Source organism: Carassius auratus, chromosome 29 (genome assembly GCF_003368295.1).
Source record: "Carassius auratus strain Wakin chromosome 29, ASM336829v1, whole genome shotgun sequence".
In the NCBI taxonomy this organism is placed as follows: domain Eukaryota; kingdom Metazoa; phylum Chordata; class Actinopteri; order Cypriniformes; family Cyprinidae; genus Carassius; species Carassius auratus.
In genome coordinates this window covers 14,835,555-14,860,115 of record NC_039271.1, presented here as the reverse complement: position 1 = coordinate 14,860,115, position 24,561 = coordinate 14,835,555, and the positions used below count along the sequence as shown (strand labels likewise).

General features: G+C 38.1%; 1 long non-coding RNA gene across 1 annotated transcript in view; it reads left to right on the top strand.

The window, feature by feature from the left end:
• LOC113048187 (uncharacterized) overlaps positions 1 to 23,500 on the top strand; it is a 35,647-nt gene extending 12,147 nt beyond the window's left edge. The window contains exons 3-5 of the long non-coding RNA XR_003276412.1: positions 12,152 to 12,212; positions 18,969 to 19,039; positions 23,171 to 23,500. This is a non-coding gene — a long non-coding RNA (uncharacterized LOC113048187). The remainder of the gene's footprint in view (positions 1 to 12,151; positions 12,213 to 18,968; positions 19,040 to 23,170) is intronic.
• Positions 23,501 to 24,561: the final 1,061 nt, after the last annotated feature.

Here is a 24,561-nt window from a genome sequence, read left to right as displayed (position 1 = left end):
ATCCTCAGGTGATGCCTTTTGGAGCCTGCTGCTCCTTACAGTCCTGCTCTTCTGTCCTCAAGAGACTTCATGCAGACATAATACAGGCTTTCATTTAAGGGCGGTTGGGCCAAGGGCGAATCTGCTTCTCTGAGGCTTCTGTCAAAGGAACCTTATCTATTATGAGTGAGTCTTTATCTTACGTATTTCTCTGGTGCCCTCTGTACTGTTTGAGTGGAACAAAAGAGCTCTTTGCCTAAGAAAGTGAATTTATTTCTGACATTGTGGTCACTGAACTCAGCCCTCTGTGAATTAAATTGCCCTGGTTGTGCTCGAGGGATCTTCTGAGTGTTAAATGTTGTCTCGTCACCAACTGGGATGTTTATTGTATTGAATTGTGTCTAGTGTACAAACCAGTACAAATTGGTCATTTTGATATCATCAAACAAATGCAGCAAATTCATACAAGCAAAGTGAAACTTTCAGTACTTTTGAAATAAATGCAATGTAGCCTATCAAATTAGATGACTAATAAAGTATACAAAAAGAAAAATAAGTTGTTCATCAATTGTACAACATATAACAATTTTGTTTATTTCATTAATTTATTTCATTTCATTTTGGGATAGTGCACACAAAATGTCCTAACTACCTGAAAGATTAGATTATGTGTAATGTAGAGTGTAATGGATAATTAACTATTTCTGTTTGTTCTATTATTTTCCGGACTAAATATTTTTTTTGTGTGGTTGTTTTGTGCACACAAAATGTTCCATCTAAAACTCAAAGTAATGGAGATTGAACCATTAGTTTAAAAAAATTTTTTAATTTGATTTAATTAAAATTGTATTTTTTAATTAATTTAATTACATTTTACTTACTTTTTTTGCACATACAAAACGTCTCTACTACCTAAAATATATAACTTAAATGTGTGTCAGTTTGAGCATTCAGGTTTGCTGACTTCGATTTGGAGGCCAGGGGATTAAGAGAGTGTCTGCAGTTAAATTTAGCAAAACAGCTGAAATTGTTTACTTATACATACAGTATATATCCTATCGACCACCACCATGTTCTCTAGGTATCAATATCAGCAAAACTGAATTACCCACAATGGTTGACCACTAGAACAAGCTACAGATTGTACTTGATGGATGTTGTTTGCCTAGGACAGGTGTGTTATCTCTTCAGAAGTAGGGTTTGGATCAAACTGACATTCAGGGTGCAAACATCAGGCATCTAATCAGTCTTCCTCCGATCGTACTGGGCTTCTAATTGGCATGCCGCACGTGTGTGTGTGTGTGTGTGTGTGTGTGTGTGTGTGTGTAAAGAATCCAAGTCGGGGTACACTGACATCTGTCAGGTACGAAATCGGATGCGCAGTTCTTGTTACCTTGGAATGCAGACATATGTATGTTCAGCAGCTTTGCTTACCTACATCTCCACTCTTTCACTCACTACACTCTCCTGTCTCTCTGCAATTGGATGCAGTGGGATTTCTTTAGCAGTGAGAGACACTGAAGGAAGTTTGACATGCATTCCTTCAAAGCGAGACACTCTTTCCTTCGCACGAGTTTGGGCCTGAGGGTCTGGTACCCTTGAGCCGGACTTTCAGACTACTTCTGCTTTTGTTCATGCAACTTGTTCGTTTTCTCTTGTAGCTCACTAGGAGCATCTGTTAATGTTTTTTCGATCCCATTTGGTGTGTCAGTATTTGGTCTGACAGGCCGTTTTCAATCAGGCAAATTGAAATGGAGTCAGACTTTTACAGGCTGCTTTCATCCCGTCGTATGTGATTTATTTTACGAGTCTGACCTGACCCAGTGATCTTTTTTTATGCCCATGAGACCGAGACACGGAACAATCAGAATGTTTGATAGCACTCTTTTATACGCTTTATGAATATTTCATGCATTTTGGCCCTGCATGTGGATTTTGAAGTGAGACACAAAGAAAAACAGTGTGAAAAAGAGAACATCTCTTGTTCTATCAGTATGTGTGTGTGTGTGTGTGTGTGTGTGTGTGTGTGTGTGTGTGTGTGTGAGAGAGAGAGAGAGTGAGAGATAGAGAGAAGAACACATGCTCGATTCTGCAGTTCCTCAGTGCTTGTTTAAAATCACCTTTGCTTTTCCCCCTTCATGTTTTACAGGATGTTCAGTCACATCTATGGGCTCAGTGTTACACTATAGCTGTCGAATATGGTTGTCAGTCCTGCATTAGAGCACAAAGTAAATTTATATTAAAGGGGGGTGAAATGCTATTTCATGCATACAGAGTTTTTTACACTGTTAAAGAGTTGGATCCCCATGCTAAACATGGACAAAGTTTCAAAAATTAAGTTGTACGTTTGAACTTCCGATTTGTCACAAGTTTCGGAAAGTTTTTTTCGAGTATGGGTCTGTGTGACGTTAGATGGAGCAGAATTTCCTTATATGGGTCCTAAGTGCGCGCTCCCTTATAGCAGAGCGAGGGCGTCGCGAAATGTCACAAAAGAAGTGTGTTCTTGGTTGCCAGGGCAAGACAACCCTGCACAGATTACCAAAAAAAAAAAAACGGCATTAAGGGACCAGTGGATGGAGTTTATTTTTATAGAGCATCAACGGAGTTGTGCAAGTGTTTGTGTTTGTTCCCTGCATTTTGAAGATGTACAGCTTAAAAAAAAAAAAAAGACGACATAAAGTGGAACTTAGTCAATTTCCAAAACTGCTAAGCAAATATATACAGTTTCAATACATACCACATAGAGACGTCATTGCTGATGCTGCTCTTGTTAAATTTCAGCCTCGGGATCTGATTCTGGATCATAAATAAACGGCTGAATCTGACTGTTAGCCATGGTTTGTTTTGGATGATGTTTTTTTTTTTTTTCTCACGGTAATGTCACAGTTTCCACATGCTCTCAACGCAAAAGCCTACTGGCGCTCGTGATTCTTTAGCTCCGCCCACACGTCACGCCTCCAGCCTGTTGTGTTTTTCTGGGAAAAAAACGGTACAGACTATCTTTCTCTTATGAATATAATAAAACTAAAGACTTTTTGGAGTTATGAAGGATGCAGTACTACTCTATAGGTACTCAAGATTAACAGGATATTGAGTGAAAACGAACATTTCACCCCCCCCCCCCCTTTAAAGAGGGTGAGCAATAAGACTAGAATCTGTTATAATCTATATACATGAAGATTATAAGTATTTTTTACAGTAACCATCTATATCACAATGTAGTTATTTTGCTTGAAATGCTACCCCATAAAGAGTTATATGTTATGTAGTTAAGGAATAATGTATTTTTTTTGTTTTCTGATATTCTATTGACTGTAATATGTTTTCAATGTTAAAACTAAGTATTTTTTTATATATAAAGTAAATACTTAAAATATCAAATACTTTTTTTCAGTCGTATTACAAATTATTTTTACTGGACTAAAACTACTATATTGTAGTTGTAATGTCAAAATTATAAGGACCGTTTCTGGTTCATGTTTTTGTTTGCCATCTCTCCTGCAGATTTCATTCTTTGTCATCGTACATCCCGGGTCAGTGAGCGTCTAACTGTGAGACACATTCTCTAGTACATGGTCCCGTAAATGGGTTGGCAGCCAACATGTGTGCGATGAGTCTTGTGTGTCTGACCTGTGTGTTAATACGGGACACTTAATGCAGTCCTGCCGTTTGCCTTCATTTCCGCCTAATTGGATTTGGCCCTAAATGTCACTTCCATTGCATTGATTAAACCTCAGCTCTGCCACCGAGCCAGCCCAGGAAGGTTAAGGAAACAGGGTGGAAGCTGTCACAGGAGCACAGCTGACCCATCAATAGAGACACACATGCACACAAACACATATGGCTAAACACTGATCCCAGCATGCTCTGGACAGTATTATTATCTCAGAGCAATACAGCAAATATGTCTGTCTTTCTGTTCGTCCTGTCTAGCAACTCCTACAGATGCCCACAGAGTCTATGTCCAAATACGTTTACAGTAAACTGCGTTTCCTGTGGTGGCCAATGGTTTTTCCCAAACATTTTACTCAACAAGAGCAAAATTAGATTTAACATTGCCTATGAACCATACAGAGCCAACATTTAACACATTACCCTTCTATTAATTACCTATTGATGACTCATTCATGAGAAATCAATTACTCATTAAGGTAACCTCATTAAGGGTAACCAGCGCTGTCATCCACATTAGCTTTTGAGGGTGTGGGGGTGTGTTGTGTTTGTGTGTTATTTGTTAGCGAGAGGGGACTGCCGCCAGTATTATATTGCTGACAGATGAAGCTGGTGTGAGCCAGCCACTTTGGCTGAGCCCCCCTCTGTTGCTCTTGCTAACCTGTGTGGTTTAGTGACAGAATCGGAGCAGTCTGACTTAGACTCCTGTTTTCCTGGATCACTGAAATTTTTCTTCTAATTTATGATTTGCTGTAACACAGCCGACGAGTTATAGGAGCAGCAGGCGAATCTGGCCTATATAAGGTGTTGAGTGTGTTTTCATGCGATTCATGAGCTGTACCAGAGCTTTGGATGAAACACATTGTCTTGCATATTATTCCTCTTGTATTGCTATAATATTTCTTTCTCTCCCTCTGTTTATCTCTTCCTTTTTCACAAACCAAATTTTCCTTCAGTGGACCAAATATCCATGCCCACCTGGCAAAGGCTGTACAGTGCAGAAATGTGAAGAATGTCAGTAATTTTATATGCAGTGAAATTCTAATTTAACAAAATGTTTAATTACAAATTCTATTATCAGCATAACCATTTGAGTTTCATAAAATTCATTTCAGGAGATCACACGACAAATGTCGCTAATTTACTTTTATTTGTGGTCTAGTGCATTATTTGAAATAGCATACATTTTCTTTAGCATTATTATCATTATTATTTTCAAAATGCTTGATGTTTTCTACAGGTTAGAGAAAACGGACTGTGCAAGCCATTACGGGTGTTTAACCCTAAAATAATATGAAAAATCTATTGTTTACTTTCCCTCACATCATTGTAAACATCTTCGATGGCAAACAAAATGAGATGTTCATGCAAGTTATTATACAGCAAATTCTGATGCTTTTGCTAATAGATTATGCAATATACTGTAGAACACAAATCATACGGACCAATTTCATGGTGTATTTATTATATTTTTTACCTTTTTGGAGGTTGACAGACACTGACTTTGTTATATCGAAAAGAGCAGTTTAAACATTCTTCTAAACATCTCCTTTTGTGTTCTTATCAAGAAAAGATTAGTAAATGATGAACAAATTTCATTTTAACTGAAATATTACTTGAACTCTGTGGCTGGACACTCAAACTCAGGCAAACCTTGTTCTCACTATCATCTCTGCAGTTTAAAGGGATAGTTCAACCAATTCTGTCATCATTTACTCACTGTCATGTCATTCCAAACCTGTATGAGTTGCTTTGTTGAAAATAAAAGAAAATATTTTGAAGATTGCTGGTAATCAAATAGTTGGACGGTTCACGGTTCGGCACGCGCTAGGAACGCATTTCAACTTAAATCTGACAAAGCATTTGTAATATGGTTTGCTATTAATAATATGTAAAACAGACCGTGTTTGGCTAATATTTGTTTCTGTTGATGGATGCACATTCTGTCTTTCTGGACATTACAACAACAGCGATGAGAGGGGAAAAAAAAACAAAAAACATGGACAAACCATCCACTCATGTTCATTGCTGTATGCTGGAATATGAGCAGTCATTTATTCTGTTATCACCTGGGTGCTGAGGTGCAGTGAGAAGCTCTCTCTTAAATATTGTTTAAATGGACAATTTCACACAAAAAAATTATGTAAAAATGCCCGTCTTGGTAAGTATCCTATAGGAGACATAGCCGACTGAACGTACTGTATCAATGCATTTTCTTAAAACAACAATCTTAATATTAATCGAACGCAGGCGACGTCACTTCCTCAAGCCCCATTCAAGGCATGATTTAAAAGACGACAACAGTTAAGTCTGACACAGAGGAAGGGACCAATGTGTGTGCTTCTAACATGTTTGGTTGGTGAAATAAATGTTGTAAATTCAAATCCGAGCATTTTCCATTAGAATGGATCTATTCTTGAGTTCTATAGGTAACAATAATATAATAAGCCATTTAATTTAACCCATCCGAAGTGCACACACACAGCAGAGAACACACACACACACACTGTGAACACACATAAATGGCTGCGGCGCCCAGGGAGCAGTTTGGGGTTCGATGCCCTGCTCAAGGGCACCTAAGTCATGGTATTGAAGGTGGAGAGAGAACAATCCCCACTCACAATTCCTGCCGGCCCGAGACTCGAACTCACAACCTTTCGATTGCGAGTCCAAGTTGCTAACCGTCAGGCCACGACTTCCCCAAGATAACCTTGTTTGAAATTGATTGTCTATACTACTGAGTGGGTTAAATAGAATTGCATTACTAAAACGAGACTAAAATACACTTTTCATTTAGACTAAATGTCATCCGCTTTAATTCTGACTAAAATAAAACTAAAATACTCAGACTTTTAGTTGACTGAAACTTGACTAGACTAAAAGAGTATGAACGTGACTAAAACAAATAAAAACGAAAATGACAGCTTCACGCAAAGACTGGACTAAAACTAAAATTAAAACAGGCCGCCAAAAACGACATAAGTGGTTCCCATTGACTTCCATAGTAGGGAAATAAATATTATGGAAGTCAATGGGAACCACCAACTGTTTGATTACCAGCAATCTTCAAAATATATTTTATTTTCAACATAAGAAAGCAACTCATACAGGTTTGCAATGACATGAGGGTGAGTAAATGATGACAGAATTTTATCCCTTCAAGGTCTTATTGACACTACAATACGAATGTTACAAGCAGCTAGTTCACAGGACAAAGGCGGAGTTGTGCCTTTAACAGTGCACAGTTAAATATTTCATCTGCACTGCTTGGCTGTCGGAGCCAATTGCCTGCACCACTAAAGAGGCAAAGTAGCTGACAGCAGCAGTCAGTGTAATGTGCTTTAGAGAGATGAGCAACAGCCTTTAAACATAAACACTGTCTCCGGTGCAGTCAGGAGACCTCCACGTTTCTGGAACGTAAACACAAGGCCTGATGTCTAACCTGCCTCATGAGCAAACCCCTGCAATCATGGTACCCACCGCCCTCCCCCAAACGACAAATCAGTGTTTTTGAATATAGTCCTAAAGTTTCTAAAGTCCTTCGTTTGTGAAAGCTTGACCGTATATTGTGAAACAAATTGTCTCTCTTAACTGAACCTGTTAGTGTTTTGAGTCTCGTGTTTTGGCTCTTGATTTGTTACATTTAAGTGTTATTTATTTGATTGGCATATAACAGAGTTTTAATAAATGAATAAACTTAATGTGATTCATATTTGTCAGTCATCCATAAATTAAAACATGTAAGATTTCTGCATTTAAAAAAGAAAAATGTCATAGTTCATCATCAGTTTGCATATTTGATCTTATTAAATCATATTATAACTATACATTTATTTGAATTGTTCAGAATCATCATAAATCTGTTCATTGTAAAAACCTGTTACATTTAGTTAAAAAAAATTAACATGGTTAGAGATTTTGATTGAAACAAATTTGAATAAAAATTTTATACACTATTCAATTGCATATCTTTTAATTTAGTCATAAATAATTTTTTGAAGGCGTTAAGCAAATGATTCAGGGACTTAAGTGACCAGTAAGCATGCAGACTCTCGTTGGTTGCCGCTAACTGGTGTAACCTGCAGAAATCAATCCGTGAACAAATCTGAGTGGGATAATTCCACACAAACTCCACATGCCCCCAATGATGGTGAGTCAATGGAAAAGAAAATGTTAAGCGTGAAAAGGATGAGATGAATAGAAGGACAGTGAAAAATATAGGGGAGACTAAAGAAAGAGAGAGAAAGAAAACGAGCAGATTTCTTCCCCTCCCATCCTCTTGTTTGGTTCTCAGTGTGTGTAAATGGCCAGGGGGAAAATTGAGGGGGTAGAAACGCTCCTCTCTTGTTAAACTGCTGGCAGATGACAGAAAAATTAGAGGCATTTTGCCTCTTGACAGGTTGTTGTGTTTCTTTTCTGCTTCAAATGGTTTGTGTCAGTTTGTTTTCAGTCAAGCTGTCTCTCCCTCACAATGTGCGCGGTGTACAGGTTTTTGTTCCATTGGGGAAAAGGATCTGATACATCTAATGCCTTTCAGTTTGAAAAGAACAGTGGAGGGAAACACACTCACTGCTGTGTCTGCTAATTACAGTGGCAGACTTTGATTACTTGTTTGAAAACACTTTTCAAACATGCGTAATGATAACAATTAGTTACCGCTACATTTTCACAGCGTGCTCAGTATCTCTCTTTCTCTCTCTCTCTCCGTCTTGACAGCATATCTTTCTTCCAGAGTTTGTGCGATGCTGAAAGAACATTTGTCTGGATTCGGTCACATATGTCGATGTTAGCGCAGTCTGCTGGGCGAATGAGTTTATTTAAAAGTACAATTCACTCCAGACCAATGCCACTCACTTACATCTGTTAAATCTAAAAGGAGAAGTTTTGTAGAACGTTCATGCTGCTCATTTCCTTAGAATTAATGTGGATGGTGATCAGAAGCTGACGAAGCTGCAAAAAAAATCACCATAAAATCTTAATTCTGAAATCTCACTTTCATTCGCACTGTATAAAAGAAGAGCAGCCAAATAACTTATTTTCCACGGAAGAAAGAGTCATGTGAGTTTTGGAAAACATGAGGACCAATAAATGGTGACTGAAATTCGTTAACTGGTTGAATTGTCCATTTTATTGCTAATGGGAGTGAGGTAATGAAGTCTGAGTGGAAAAATCTGCAGATGCGCTTCTGTACAAACAAACCGTTGAAGGTCTAAGATAACATTGTTGTCTTTTTCCTTGTGTTCTTCTGACCTGTTCCTGATGGTTTATGAATAATAACCTGATGCACAATGAATTGTTTTTACCATAATTCTGAGGAAACCGTACATCCTGATTGTGTTTTCTTTAAGTGAGTCAGGGATTATTTCCAGAGCCTCTCTCTCAAATCATGAAATCTGACAGGCTAACTTTGTGTGACAGGAAACTTTCCATTTGTGCCGGATAGGCCTTCTTCATGATTTGATTATTTCTGCCTGGCTTGTGCATTCCCTCACTCATCCGGGGACGGGCCTGACATGAGGCAGGAGGTCTTTATTTGATTACTTGAGCTTTGTTTGTTTTTCTGCTGAGGGGGGTGGAATTTAAAGAGGTTTGGTGGCATATTCCTTAGTAGAAGAAAAAAATGTCTTACCCTTTGTATTGTTTATTTGTGTGTCACTCTTAATATGGAAGACATTTATATTTGCAATCTTCTACCAGATAGTCAACAATGGACGGCTTTATGCTGACAGTTAACATCCATTTTTTTCATTCAGGCTCATTCCTGCCCTATTTTTCCTTAGTCAATATCTTGTTTTAATTAAACCCATTGGATTATAGAAGTGAAAAGGATTGTGAACACCATTTCACGTTGACTCTGACAGTGTGTAAGTTAACCGTGTAAGTAAACGCAGGTTTTAAAAAAACGTTTTTTTCTTTTTTTTTTAAATAATTATTTCTGTTTAGAAAGGATGCATTAATCTGATCAGAAAGTGACCTTAAAGGCGTTTAGTGTTAAAGATTTCTATTTCAAATAAATGTATGTTCCTCAAGAATCCTGAAAAATAAAAAAAGTATCACGTTCCACAAAAATGTTAAGCAGCACAACCTTTTTAACACTGATAATAAGAAGAAACTTAAGCACCAAATCAGTATATTAGATAATTTCTGAAGGATCATATGACACTGAAGACTGGAGTAATGATTCTGAAGACTAAATCCCGTTGTCTTATGTCCTCACGGGAATAAATTACATTTTAAAATAGAAAACATTTATTTTAAGTTATAATATTTAATAATATTTTAGTTTTAGTTTTTACTATATTTTGGTCAAAAAATGCAGCCTTGGGTGCGCATAAGAGACTTTTATCAAAAACATAAATATTTCCAGTCCCAAACTTTTTAATGGTAGTGTTTCTTAAATGGACCTGGCTCATGCACGTTTGTACAAAATCACTCCTTGCATTCTTTCACTCTTAGCTTTCAGCTAACTGCTGTAATTGATTTAGAGATGGACTTTCCCCTTTTGAAATGACAGAGCTTTGTGTAGCGCTTCACAACGATGAGAATGCGGATACCGAATCGACTGTGTTGCTGAACTCGGGAGACTTGCACTTGTTCTTGTAATGTCACAAACAGACACGTTTAGCCTGTGACAGTCGAGAGCTGGCATTTGAAAAAATGGCCCTCTAACCTGAGGAACCGATCTCACAGGGGCCTACACTCACTTTTCCTCCCTGAGATTTTTCACACTATCTTCAGACACAGAGAAAATAGCCCAGATGTGCCAGAACCGCCACCACATTAACAGTGCAACACCGTGCAAGCTGTGAGTCACAGCCTCTCATACACGCACGTCTAAAAGCAGTGTGTCAAGAGCAGCAACTGTCGTCCGACTTCTCATTTTATGGGTCAGTGTTGTTGTTGTCATCCTCCCAATGTCAATGAAGATAAAGAGGCTAAACCGACGCCAGCTGTTCCTAATACCACTTTGCATGTTCTCTCTCTCACACACACTCCTCTACATGTTACACCTGGATTAGCTTTCTGTTTCCCAGGATCAAATGCACACCATCTATCCCTTTACATGATTATTTTCTCTTTCTTTCTCTCACTCGCTCTCTTTCATTATCTAATATGGAGCGTAATCCTCTTGTGGAATTAATCTGCTTTAACGAGTGTTTGTTACCATGCTGAGACGGAATTAAAATGGGTCTTGGGGAGGGGAGGGGTCGGTGGGATTCAGCACCACTGAAATGTTTCTACACTCAAGACACCTGCGCACAGCCTTGATCAAATAGAGCAGAGGTTGAGATTCAGCATGGAGAGCACAGGGAGCTTTGGGTGGTCATGTACAGTAACTGAGAGGTCATAGGTTTGAACATCACCATTGTGCCCTTGATCAAGAGACTGCTCCGGGTTGCTGCAGTGGCATTAACCCTATAATAAATGTACTTTAACATAATTTTTGCAGTTGTCATTCACAAAGCTGTTTATTTGGAAAATATGAAATGATTTGATAATGATTTTTAGCATATTTAATAAAATACATAATTCCGTTAAATCCCTAAATAGTTTATCTTTCCCTGCCTATAATTTTCCATGATTTTTTTAAATATGTATTTTTATTGTTATTCTAAAAACTTGATGCATACTCTCGACAATTTTTTATTTTTATTTTTGTTATGCTGCATTTATTTGATAAAAAAAATATAGTAAATCATTTTACAGATTTTTATTTTCTATTGTTATACATTTTTTTGGTAGGCCTATATATTAAAATGAAATGTATTCTTCTGATGGCAAAGCTGAATTTTCAGTAGCTGTAACTCCAGTCTTCAGTGTCACATGATCCTTCATAAATCATTCTAATATTTTAGTTGGTTCTCAAGACACCTTTCATATTATTTTCCATGTTGAAAACAAACTGTTTTTGTGGAAACTGAGACTTTTTTTCAGGATTCTTTGAAATAGAAATCTTTTATAACATATATAAAATGTCTTTACTGTCACTTTTTTTTTCTATTCAATGCAACCTTGCTGAGTAAAAGTATTGATTTCTTAAAAAAAAGAGTAAATTACTGGGTCGACCATCACAATATATTTTGTTTAGTTTTTAAAGTTATAACCTACCAGAAATAATAAATTAAAAATCGGGCTGCGGATTTCTCACTGACATACTGCTTACGAAACTAAAAAGAGATAAATCCTTATACTTGTTCGGCTGTGTTGTGCGTAGATTTGAATCGGTCAAAGTAGCATTTTGGACTCTTTAAGGGTCACACATCCTTAAAAGAAAATAAATCCATAAACCACACCAAAGAAGTGTATCAAGACATTGCTTTCATTCTCTAAAGCATTCTCCTCCACATAGCAAGTCAGTTACCTGAATCTATTGACGTCACCGTGTTTTTTAAAGAAAAAAAAAGAGGAATATTCACCTCAAAAGGTTTTGATTTCAGCAACAAAGAGGAGGCGCTGGTATTGATCAGATTCGCTGTCTGTCTGTTCTTTTCTCTATCAGGGACTGAAGAGCCACAGCCTCTATAGAGGGACTCAGACAGGGTGGGAGGAGATCCCAGCAGGTAAAAAGACCCACCGCAGGTCACGACCACAAACAGCATATCAGCTCGCTATTTCTGAACAGGCTATTGTGCTTGATTTCTGTCCAGACACCACAGTAAAACTCCAAACACACACACATGCACGCTTAACACTGTTTAAAGGTGCTGTAGGGAATATTTGTAAAAAAATATTTTTTACACATTTATTAAACCTGTCATTATGTCCTGACAGTAGAATATGAGACAGATAATCTGTGAAAAAAATCAAGCTCCCCTGGCTCCTCCCAGTGGTCCTATTGCCATTTGCAGAAACTCCATCGCTCCCGGTAAAAAATAATATTTTAGATTGCTTCGGGGGTACCGCGGCGGAATAACCCAGTACCTTTGTGATTCTTCATAGACATAAACAGAGAGAAGTAGTTCCGGCTACGATGTTCTTCTGCAAGACGCAAGCAGTTCTGTTTATTAACCGCTAGAGCGTCAAAAGTTACCGACTGCAGCTTTAAGGGCAATTGGAATTTAAAATATTAACAATTCAAGAAGGTTTATGTGAGGATTTTATTTAGGGTTAAGGTGGTGTTGTTGTTGTTTTTTTATTCAAACTTTTTTTTTTAATGACCTGACCCTGGATAAAGGTCACTTCAGCTCACAGACCTCCCTGCAGATTCCCTGCGTGTGTGTTTGTGAATATGGGGCAGAGATGTACTTTCAACCTCTTGTTTTGTAAGGTCGGGAATGGTTTCAATTTTGATGTCTATTTCAATCATATTTAGCTTTTTATTCCTTCGAGAGAGTCATTTGGAAGCTTTTATCTCATTATGACATCAATAAAACATCTGCGTCTTAAACTCAGCACAGTAAGCAGCATTGTAAAGCTTCCTGAAGAACTCCGAACACCACATTCCAGCCATGTTTGTGTTTGCCATCGTTGTTTTTCACGAGTTTCTGATCTTCTCATTCCTTTAACAGACCGTTGTTTGACTGCTTGTGTGTTGGGTTTACATCTCTTGGTTTAGCTTATGCTGTGGGGACAAAACCGTTCTCAGAAATGAGCAGAATCTGACAAAACCTCCCTTTTCCTAATCCTAATCAAAGTGTTGTCATTAAGCATCTGTTCCATGTTTCCTGTTATTAGAATTGTGAAGAAATTGAACACCAAATCAGAAGATTAGAATAATTATTAGAATCATTTCTAATTAATCATGTGACACCGAATAGTGGAGTAATGGCTGCTGATAAGGCATCTTTATCACAGAAATAAATACAATTTTAAATTGTATCAAAAAGTTATAATTGCAATATTTTTACATTATTATTAGTAGTAGTAGTAGTAGTAGTAGTAGTAGTAGTAGGAGGAGCAGTATTTAAAAAAAAAAGGCAGCCTTAAGAGACTTTAAAATAAGACTTTTAGAATGAGGGAATACAACATAAAGTGTAATTATTTTAAAGAGACTTTTAAAATGAGGGAATAAAATATCATGCTTCTGCATCCCGACTAAAATTCACAATGTTAAGTGGCTGTTAGCTCACAGAAAGTCCTAAACATGAGCGCTGTACTCGCATCACACAGACAAAAGGGTGGAGAACGAGAAGAACATGTTTTCGTTACACAAAGGGAGGAAGAATGGAGATGGTGAGAAGATCAAGGAATGGAGAAAGGAAGGAGAAGTAGTGGTGAGGAGGAGGCCAGCGAAAAAATAAAGTAAGAAGAAAAGAGAAATGGCAGAGTAGGGGACGAGATTGATGGAAAGAGAGAATACTGTATACAAGAAGAGAAACTTTCAGCAAAGGAAGTGAAAAATGCATCAAATAAAGATCTTGACAGAAAGATGAATGCAGCCATAAGGACGGTCGTGGCTTTGGTTTAATTGAGCTTGTCACACAGACACTATTTTTAAGTGTTGGAGTGTTCACACTGTCACTGAGCTTGACAGCTCGTATCCACATGTAGAAAAGGTGTACATCATCCCGTGCCAGTTTTGCTACTACTTGTTTCTCTTGTATTCTAACTATTTTCACTCGCTTGCCTCTGCCTCTACTTCTCCTTCCTTTCTCAAAAGTCTGATTTAAATCTTGCAGTTGTCTTATGGACAATAAAACAGTCAAAACATATTCTATAATCTTGCATTGAAGGCGGAATCTTCAGACTATCATAAAGATTCGGGGGTGGAACTTAGACCACTAATCAACCACCCAGAATATCTTCGAATCCAGATCGCAACACGCTGAGTTGCATGGTCAAATCTAGAAGAATCGGTTGATCTTTAAGGAGAAGTTGTGGAGAATCTTGGGTGGTTTTTATCTTTCTAGGCCTGCTGGTCATAACTTACATTACTGACTAGAGCTGTTTACCAGGGTCAAGTTGCAAATGACTGGAGCACAAACATGCCAATAGGAAGTCAACAAGTGTGTGTCAAGTGTTTTGTAAGATTTTTTTGTTGTTGTTCTTGCAGTTTAAGTGTGTGGTTGTGTAAGTACACAAATGTGTATAATGACATGGGTTCTACAACGTAAACATGGTTTATGAGAACACTTCCTGTGTCCCTGAATCCCCATTTAAAAAAGGCTTTAAAAAAAAAAAAAAAAAAAAAAAACATTAGTTGACTGGTGGGTACTTATTACCATGTAGAAATGTTATCTTTGATTGAAATAATAAGTGGTTTTGCCCACCAGTTCTGCTTCATCTCACCCAGTAATGGCAGCAGGAATTAAACACCACCACACGACACATTAAACCGCAAGCACCTCCTTAGACTATGCTTATATTACCAGTTGTTTTTAAAACCTATACAGTATAGTGGAAAAAACACCCTAATGATATTTATAGTTTAGCCCACTTTAGTTGCTTGGACACTTAAAGAGTGTCCGTTTTAGTGTGAAGATTCATCAGTGATAATCAGCCACTGTTCGAGATGGCCAGGTTGTGATCAGACTGACCCCTCGCCATCCCTACCCAAGACTAAACATCATCACCATGCAGGAAGGAACGGCCTGTTGGTAAATTACATGATCCGTCGTTTATATCCCAGCAGATAAATATTTACCCTTGTGCTGTTGCCCGCCTTGTGATTAGCCACCTCCCCTCGCACAGTACCGGGACCACCTCTGTGAACAATGGCTCTTTCATAGGCACCGTGTCATTCCTTCTTCCTCTTCTGAGAACCCTGGGGAGTGGGACAGGAAGTCGCCTTCACAGCCTTAGCCCGGGCAAAAAAGGAAAGGGGTGGATATGCTCAGGTAATTGAACCCTAAAGGTCTGGGGAGCACTCCTGCCATCTAACTTTTTGGTCACCAGTGTGTGTATACGTACCTCAATCTTGGTTGATTGAAGTTCTTTTCTTTGCATAACCCGCTTATATTTTCTGTGGTGAATTTTTGAGTGAAACAGGATATTCAGTAATGATAAAGTGAAAAGCGGACGTACCATACCAGAATGGACTACCAGTATTGTTTAGTCAAAATCAACCAAATTTACTTTTAAATGTATATTTCTGGTCTCAATGACTTCTCAATGATTTATTGTAGCTTTTGAAGACTTCTAATTCTTTATATTGTAACAATCTTAAGAAAAAAAGGAACATTCTTAGGAAAAATGTTTTTAACTTTATTCTTAAGTTAGATAATAAGTAAATAGCACCCCTGGTTTGTAATGGCAAATTAAAAAAATCCAGCTATTTTTGCTCAGATTTTTGCCATACATTTTTACATTTCTGGCCTACATTTTTGCGTTTTGCTCAGAAATGTGCAAGATTACAGGCATAAAATGGTTTTGGTAAAGGTATTTTATGTTGACTTTTATCCAATAACCTGCATGGCCTACAGTAGGTGAGGTCATCGAAAAAATAGAGATTATGACATGTGACGGTAAAAGGATACTAATGCATTGTTTTCTTTAGAATAAAAAACACTGATCGAAATGTGCAAAAATAAAACCAAAGATATTAAGGCAGTACATTTTGACAGGGTCAGAATTGTTATTATGTTGCCTTTAAGCTTGAAAACCCTGAACAGGTTGGAACCAGCGGAGGGACAGATGTAGCCAAATCCGGCCATCTTGATTCCGTCGAGTTTCATTACCAGATGTATTGCATTAGAGCTGAAATGAATAGGCAGATGTGTGTGTGCATTATTAGCAGAGCTGAATTGTGCTGGTCTTATGATCACAGTGATTATAGAGAGTCGAAGCACAACCGCAGGCTGGCGGCTGGTAATCCTCTTCTTTCCCTAAATAAGCCCTCTGTCACCCGCTATGTCTGATACAAATGCTTTCACAATCCCTTTAATTCACTCTCTCTCAATCTCAGTATGATGTTAGCCGGGCATTTTATCAGAGCCATTGTATTAATCTGATCCTATTAAACACTAGAGAAACAGAGGAGCTGCGCTTTCTGTCCATCTTGTCCCTGATCTCTGTCTGCGTGAGACAATAATGTCATTGTGATGTCCCGAAAGATCCTGCCCTGCCAAACAAGTCTGTTTATTTGCGTAGCTGCGTATGCGTGCACATTACTGCTCACACTGACATTAAAATCTCTCTGACACCAAGGTGAAAATGGGACAGACAGCTTCCAGGTGTTTCTGCTGATGAACAGGTGTGTGTGCATGTGCCTGTGTATTCTGTCAAACACACACGTACATGTTCATCCAGCATATCCCTAGCTGCCTCAGTCATCATTATTTAAAAAGCAAACCTCTAAATGCTCCTCTAAACCCTTAATCGCAACGCGACCGCTAATTCAATAATACCCCAGTTGCTGTCTGGTGATGCCTGCATTGTTTTGGCTCTGACCAGGTGATGGTGGCTTCATTCAGGGAGCCTGGCATGGTCTCAGGGGCACGGTGCCCTGTTACGGGTGCATCTATTGTGCGCCTATTGTGGCAACCCTGAGAGAGCTAGAGGAAAACAAAGGCACCAGCGCTGCAGAGTGCCCAAACTGATTTAGCATGCACCTGGCATCGCCACAGACGCAGGACATTATTAATTGCTAATACATATTTATGTGGCACAAATTTGCCATTTGTTTATGCATAAAATTATCAGTAGACACAGGGTGCTTAGCCAGAGAAAATGGTGACCTTTTTAAACGGGAGTGAATGGAGCCCTGTTTGCTGGTTAAGACTTTGTGCACTTTGTCTAGTGTATGTTTGCTTTGTGTGAATCGTGAAGAGAGCATCTTGTGTGCACATGCTTGATGTTGTTTGTCTGTCTGAGGGAAGTTTATGTGACAGCGAGATAAAGACAGGGAGACTGTGAAGGATTGTAGTGTGATAACCATGGAATTGTTGTGGATTTTTGGACATGCGCCATGGTGAATTTTTTTTGTAGAGTGCCATGTAAATACCTTGAAATATGAATATGGTTATGGCTAGTTTACACCTATAATATATTGATTATTATGCAAGCAGTTTTATATGATCTTTTCTGTATGACCTTGTATGCACTGAGAGGCAATGGCGTAGATTTATACTTAATAAATTAATTTGCCACACCCACAGGGTCAATTAATATTAATAAAAATGATTAAATATAGAAAAAATAATTTATTAATTTATAAAAAAAAAAAATAGATTCATAATGTAAAATCTTGATAGTTCTATTGTCGATTGTCAGTAGTGTGGTGATGCATGAAGCTTTTTTTTGGTCAACATGGCAAACCAGTGTGACCAACTTGAACCCATTGGTCCAGAAAAATCTATGTTGGTAAATCATTCCCTCACACAAAATTCCCAAATGTGTAGATTTTTACACAGTGACTGGATTTGACCCATGAAAATTCAAAAACGTTTGACCATGTTAAAGTCGGCACCATAATGGTAGGGTGTTTTGGGTGGTTGTCAAGTCTGATCAAAAGTAATGGCACACCTGTCCTCAAAGAACAATTTGAGGTATCATTTGTGTCCATGCCATGTAAAAAAAAAAAAAACAACAAAAAACTCTGCTACGAATGAGCAGTCATATTGGTGTTGCTCGCCTTTAGCAGACACCAATAATTAATAGAAATATTCAATCTGAATGACCAAAATTGTGTGTTTGGTTACAAGCCGTATGTGACTGTGTGATTGCTACCAGTTGAGAGGCTCATAAGCATCACCCAGCTTCACTTGACTGGGTGGCAACACACACACCCTCAACTCAATAAGGAATACATTAGTCCCATTTCAAGTGACTCTTCCCCTTTCTCAGCAAACACATTTACTTTCTATTAAAGCCTGATCTACAGCGCCGGCAGCCATGTAACCGCCAGAGTTTATTACCATGAAGATTAGAACCGCGCTCTTAATGTGCAAGTGAACACAAACACATGCACTCAACCCACCAAACATATGTGTCCGTGTGTGTGTGTGTGTGTGTGTGTGTGTGTGTACTTTGACTATACTTGTGAGGACCAAATGTCCTCATTTATTTTGTGAAATACTTTGACATCCTATTATTAAGGACATTTGACTTTTCCTCACTAGTTAAAAAGGCTATTAATACATATTGTAAAAATGGTCCATAATACTGTTCCATTCTATTTAAAGTAGTATGAAGTATTCAAAAAATAATAAAACTTAAGCTAAAACTTAAGTTGTGAAAATGCTTGGAAAAGAGCAGCTAGGACATTCTTCAGAATTTTTCCTTTTGAGTTTCAGAAGAAAAGGTCATACAGGTTTTAAAAGAAAAGAAGTTGAGTAAATTAATTTAGAATTTTTCAGTTTCTGAGAACTATTTCTTTAGTGTCTTCCTCCTTTCTCTTTCTTTGTTCACCTCTCCTTTCCTCTGCTTCTCGTCCCCAGGGTTCTGCGAATCACCAATGGGTTTGTAGTCTGAAGACGAGCAGCACTCATCTCTTTCACATCCTTTGTAGGTCAGTTCCTATTTTTACTCTCTTTCTTCCGCCATTTTTTTTATTTATTTATTTTTTTTCAAGGACACCCCATTGTTGTCGGCCGACACAAGCAAAGACCGTCATATTAGTAAACAAATCAATTACTACTTCACAATGGCTGTGATGTGCTCATCAAAGACACATTATCGCCCTGTGCCGTATTGTTGTCATCATGACACTTCTAATCATGGTAATCATGGGCTAGTAGTTTCCATGGCTACACTATAACAGTCAGCCAATGAAGCGCCCCATCCCAGCCCGAGAGAACATCCATCAGCCAATTGTTGCACCCTAAGAGAAAACGAAGTGCCCAGTTCGGACTTGGTTGCTATAAGTTTTTCTAATTTCTCTGTCACTTATCTCAATTTCAGAATTGACTTGTGTTCTAAGATTTTAAATGGGAATTTCACTTCCAAAAACTTCACAGTGTGTACATTCCCAGAGAATGAAGCAAGCTAGATGGTGTTTTTCCAGTGGGGTGGAGCGATGATACAGAGAGCAGAACGCAATTATCAGAAAAACTGAGAGCTAGAGACACAGAAAGAATGAGAGAGAGAGAAAGAGAAGACCGGGCCACAGGGAGGGGCACGGGGCCAGCTGGAGGGCCAGGCTGTGTGCTTTGTGTGTTTACAGCAACAATACAGGGCAGCTGAGAGTTGCCCCATGACTGTTTCTCTGAGGGCAGTCAGTACCGTCCACACACACACACACACACACACGGGTCACTGCAGAACTACTCAGCTGCCGATGCAGTCAACTGGAAACAAACAGCAACACTCCTAAAATCAGATTGTTTTTTTTTTTTTTTTTTTACTTTCCTGTCAAATACACTCAAGTGCATGCTTCGCAGACCTTCATATTAAATGACATATGGGTTTGCTGTTGACACTGTCCAGGAAAGATAGCCAAGCTTGAGGCTCAGAGAGTGACAAGAATGTTTGTGCATCTTTAAAGGGGTCGTCATATAAATTATATTAGCATTTTATTATTTTTGTTTCCCTGTAGTCTGTTTATGTTTGAAAAGGTCTATGCTCTGAAAACAGTCATATTTTATATGTTATAGTTTTACATGAACATTTTCTATCTTTCACCCTTCTTCTGACCCCTAGAATTAAATGGCCTATGTTTTACAGACGTGCCTTTAATACTGTATAAATGGCTAAATAATAGTATTCTGTTAAACTCACTGGCTGCAGGTGTTAATTTTATTTTCAGATTTTATGTGAAAAAAGTTATTATTATTATATTATAAATTAACACAATTAATGCAGCATCTGTTTTTTCCTTTTCTGAAATAGCTATACTTGTGTCTTTCCCCCCACATTTAGTGTTAAAGTATATGATAGTGTTTTTTGTATATACTGTATGTGCCTTACATATCCATCAGAAGGATATGCAAAGTTTTAGTTGATGCATGCATCCAGAATTAGTTCTTATTGTACTTCTTTTTTTATATTACTTTATGATTACTGGCCATCAGTAAAATGTAAACTTGGGCAACCATATGTTTATATTTTGGATTTCTGACGTCGTCGTCGTCGTTCAGAAGATTGTTTCTGTTCCTGACATTTTGGAAACTTCCTCATAACTTTGAACCTGTATTGTTTAGGTGACTCACTTGTGCGTTGAACAATGTCCTGGCTGGACTGAAAGGTCACCAGCATCTTCACTAAGGTTTAGGTTTCTGTGACTATAGCTTCCTTTGTGCAGTATGAACAGTGAAATATTGTACAAATGTGTTCAAGCATTTGGACCGCAAGCTGTGTGTGGGGCATGGACGAGTGTGCTTGTGTGACCTCTGACCTGTTTTCCTCTCTCAGTACACAATCTAAAGGAAGTTCCGCCTGTGGTTAGCCAACACAGACAGGAAATCATGTAGTGCAGGGGGAAGTTGTAGGGCTGTAAAGTTGTTTTAGATGTTATGACCTCTTTGACCTCCACTCATGATGCAACGTGCTCCTTTCCTTTATTGGAAAGCACAGCTAAAAGTGTGTGTGTGTGTGTGTGTTTATCTTTAAGGCAAAAGCCACTGTCTGAAGAATGCATAGGATGCATCTGTTTGTGTACATGTGCATCCCCTTAACTCTTAGACACCTGCATGCACTCTACAAACACGGGGACTCCTTGGTTTCCCCACAAGCCGACCACTACGGGGACACTTGTGTTCCTCTGTAAACTGATACAGGCATGTTAGAGGATGTGGCTGAGCCCGTGTTTGAGCTGAGAAGTATAACTGTGTGTGTGTGTGTGTGTGTGTGTGTACAGCACATCAGGCTTCTAGCACTCTCTAACAGAGCACCCGTTTATTCTTCCATAGTCTACAATGTAAATACACACAGAAAAATGGAAGCCAATTGTGCTTGGCATTGTAAAAAGCACATGATGAATGGAGCTGGGGCTTTTAGACAGTCCTTGGCCTTCTCCATCTGGAGAGATGAACCTGGATTAATAGATAATTCGTTTTTGCCTAGGCACTTTTTTTTGTAGTTGTGTAGATAAATGTAAATAATATGCACTGTTAGTGACTCAAAATACAGAATCAATGGATGCTGATCACAGTAGCTTGCATGTCTACACTGCGAGATCAATGTAAAAGTCACCATTTAATGTCCTAAAAACTGTTTTGTTCCACTCACTTTAGTGTCTTTCAGCCTCAAGAACAATATTTGATTTCTTTCAGGAGGATTCACAGTGGGAATCAGTAGGGACCTAGTAATATGATATTATGTTGATATTTTGGTCATAATAATATCATGTTGTGATTATGGAGTAATGGCTGCTGGTAATTCAACTGTGCCATCACAGGAATAAAACCGAAGTTCCACTTTATATTAAGTGGCCTTAACTACTGTGCTTAAATTTAAATAAATAATTTGGTACATTGCACTTATTGTGTACATACATGTTTTTGCATTGTACTTTATATTTAAAAAATACCTGCATGTAAATACATCAGTAATTAATTTCTGTAATTTTATAAATACACTCTTGACCTCATCCCTTACCCCTTAACCCACCCTTAAACCTTACCCATACCTCCAAACCTGTCCCTTGCTTTACCAATATTCCACCTCAATAGCAGTAAAAGTGTTTTGCAATATAATATGAACACAAAAAGTAAATTGTACTTATTTTTTGATGTAAGTACATAGTAGTTAAAGCCACTTAATATAAAGTGGGACCAAAAATTGTATTTCAAATTATTTCAAAACCCTGATATTGCAGTCTTTTTGCTCTTTATTTTTCATTTGCATCAGTGCTTTACACAGTTTTACAAGTTTGGGTTTTGATTAGAAATAATTGTATGTTGAATTAATGTCACGGTCTGTTGCCCCTTTTCAGAGACTTTTAGAAAATAGAGGTCCCTTTTTCCAAAAATATGAATGACAATAATAAAAATTAATGTTAAAATGAATATATTGATTCTTGCTTTGGGAATATTGCAACTGTTATGATGTTTTGGCTTATACTGTGTGTGAACACAGTAAATGAACCCGGCACATCCCAGATGGCCTTTGGATTCACTTTTTCACATTCATGTTCAAATATACTATATTGGTAATTGCTAATTATATGCAAATCTAATAAATATATAAAATAAATATATAAAAATACATGTTCATAATATAATTAATCTTATTAAATTATTCGTCCTGCTTTCACCATATAACACCATCAAGGTCAGGAGTCAACTAGTTAACACAGAGCTAATAGAGTAGTCGGTGCCACCCCTACTGGATATCGGTGCATGTCAAAAAAAATAATCTCTGAGCAAATTATTCAGTGAATCATATCATCTGTCATCAGGCGACAGATTGTTCCACACTTCTCTCCTGAATTCCCTCCTGAGCATCTCTCTCAATATGCCCAGAGCCACCGTATTCCCTGCGTCTCCCTCCCAGTAGACCTGCCCCACTCCAGCTTTCCTCAGTACCTGAACTTCCTCACCCGGGCGGCCATCGGCGCTAATTGTGGCAAACGCGTCTGTGAATCTATACGCAGTCATTACTGCTCACAGTGTGTGGAAACTGCAGAGGCCAAATAAAAACACACTCATTATGAAAAATGAGGCTCTTGAGTGAATTACAGCTATGCGTCTGTGTCTTGTAGGTAGCAGCGTCCCCTGCGTGGTGGTGCGATGAAGGGTGTGGGAAGGGACGGGCCTCGCTAATCAACACGGCAATCGCATTTCCATATAAACAACCAAAAGCTTGTCTACATACATTCCAGTTCCATATGATGTGGGCTTGCCGTCAGGGCTTGTAATTGCTTCAGTTCGCCGAGTGTTAGAACAGGGCAGAAGAGGACGAGAGAGGCCTCTGGAGAAATGGAGGAATAGTCCAAGCAAGAGATTTTTCAATGACCTGAGCTCTTCAACGATCTAGTATCCGAGTTCACTAAATCAATGCTCAGTCATACAGCAATAACAATCCTCCTTTTATTTACACAGTAATGGCTATGAATAACGTAACAAAAACATTAAATGTGGCGTGAACATATTTTTACTCCTCTAATGCTTTTTTGTTAAATATTACAATTGTGGAATATTGCAGTTTAAAACAACTATTTTTATTTGAATATATTTTGAAATATATTATTAGAGTAATTTGTTTTTGTAATGGCCATGCATTTCAACTTCAGTTTCACATGATGCTTTAGAAATCATTTTAATACACTGATTTGGTTAAGAAGTACGTTTTATTAATATCAGCGTTTAAAGCAGCTGTTTAATATTTTTGTGGAAAACGTTATGCATTTTTTTCAGGATTGTGTGATGAATCGAAAGTTCAAAAGAACAGCATTTTTGTAGTATTATGCATTCTCTTTACTGTCACTTTTGATCAGTTTAATTCATCCTTGTGTCATGGTGCTTTTGCATATGTTTTAAGCTTAAAAGCTTCTTTTTTGAAACCTAAAAACATCAGTTCCAATTTATTATTCATTTATGGATAAGAGCAGCATGGATGCTCCTCAAAATATTTTATTTTGTATTCCAAAGAACAAAGAGATTCATACAGGCTTGGAGTGGCATTAAAGAATATTCATTTTTGGGTGATCTGTCTCTTTAAGATCAATCTCCAGAAACCTGCTTCATTCCACAGAAAGATTGATCTTCAGGGGCTTCCTACTGCATATCAGGCAGACCATGTGATCTTCATCAGTGCAAGCACTTCATACATAAGAATCATACATAAACATCACCTGCTCTATTCATCTCAGGTGAGAGAAACCACTCTCTCTTTCATTCTCATTTTCTTGCCCGCTTTGGGATTCCTGTCTTTCTTTGGGTTGAAGTAATGTCTGGTCCTTTGGGTTTTCTTCTCCTTGGGATGAACAGAAGAAGAGGAGGAGAACAGGTAGTAGTATTATTCTCGGCTTTTCGCCGGTAATGCTAAACCCCCGACCAATTAAGTGGACTAAAACCAACAAAACACCTCCATTAGTGGGAGGTATTGTTACATGCTTGCTGATCATTTAGAAGTAGACTCCTGAGTGCCTCC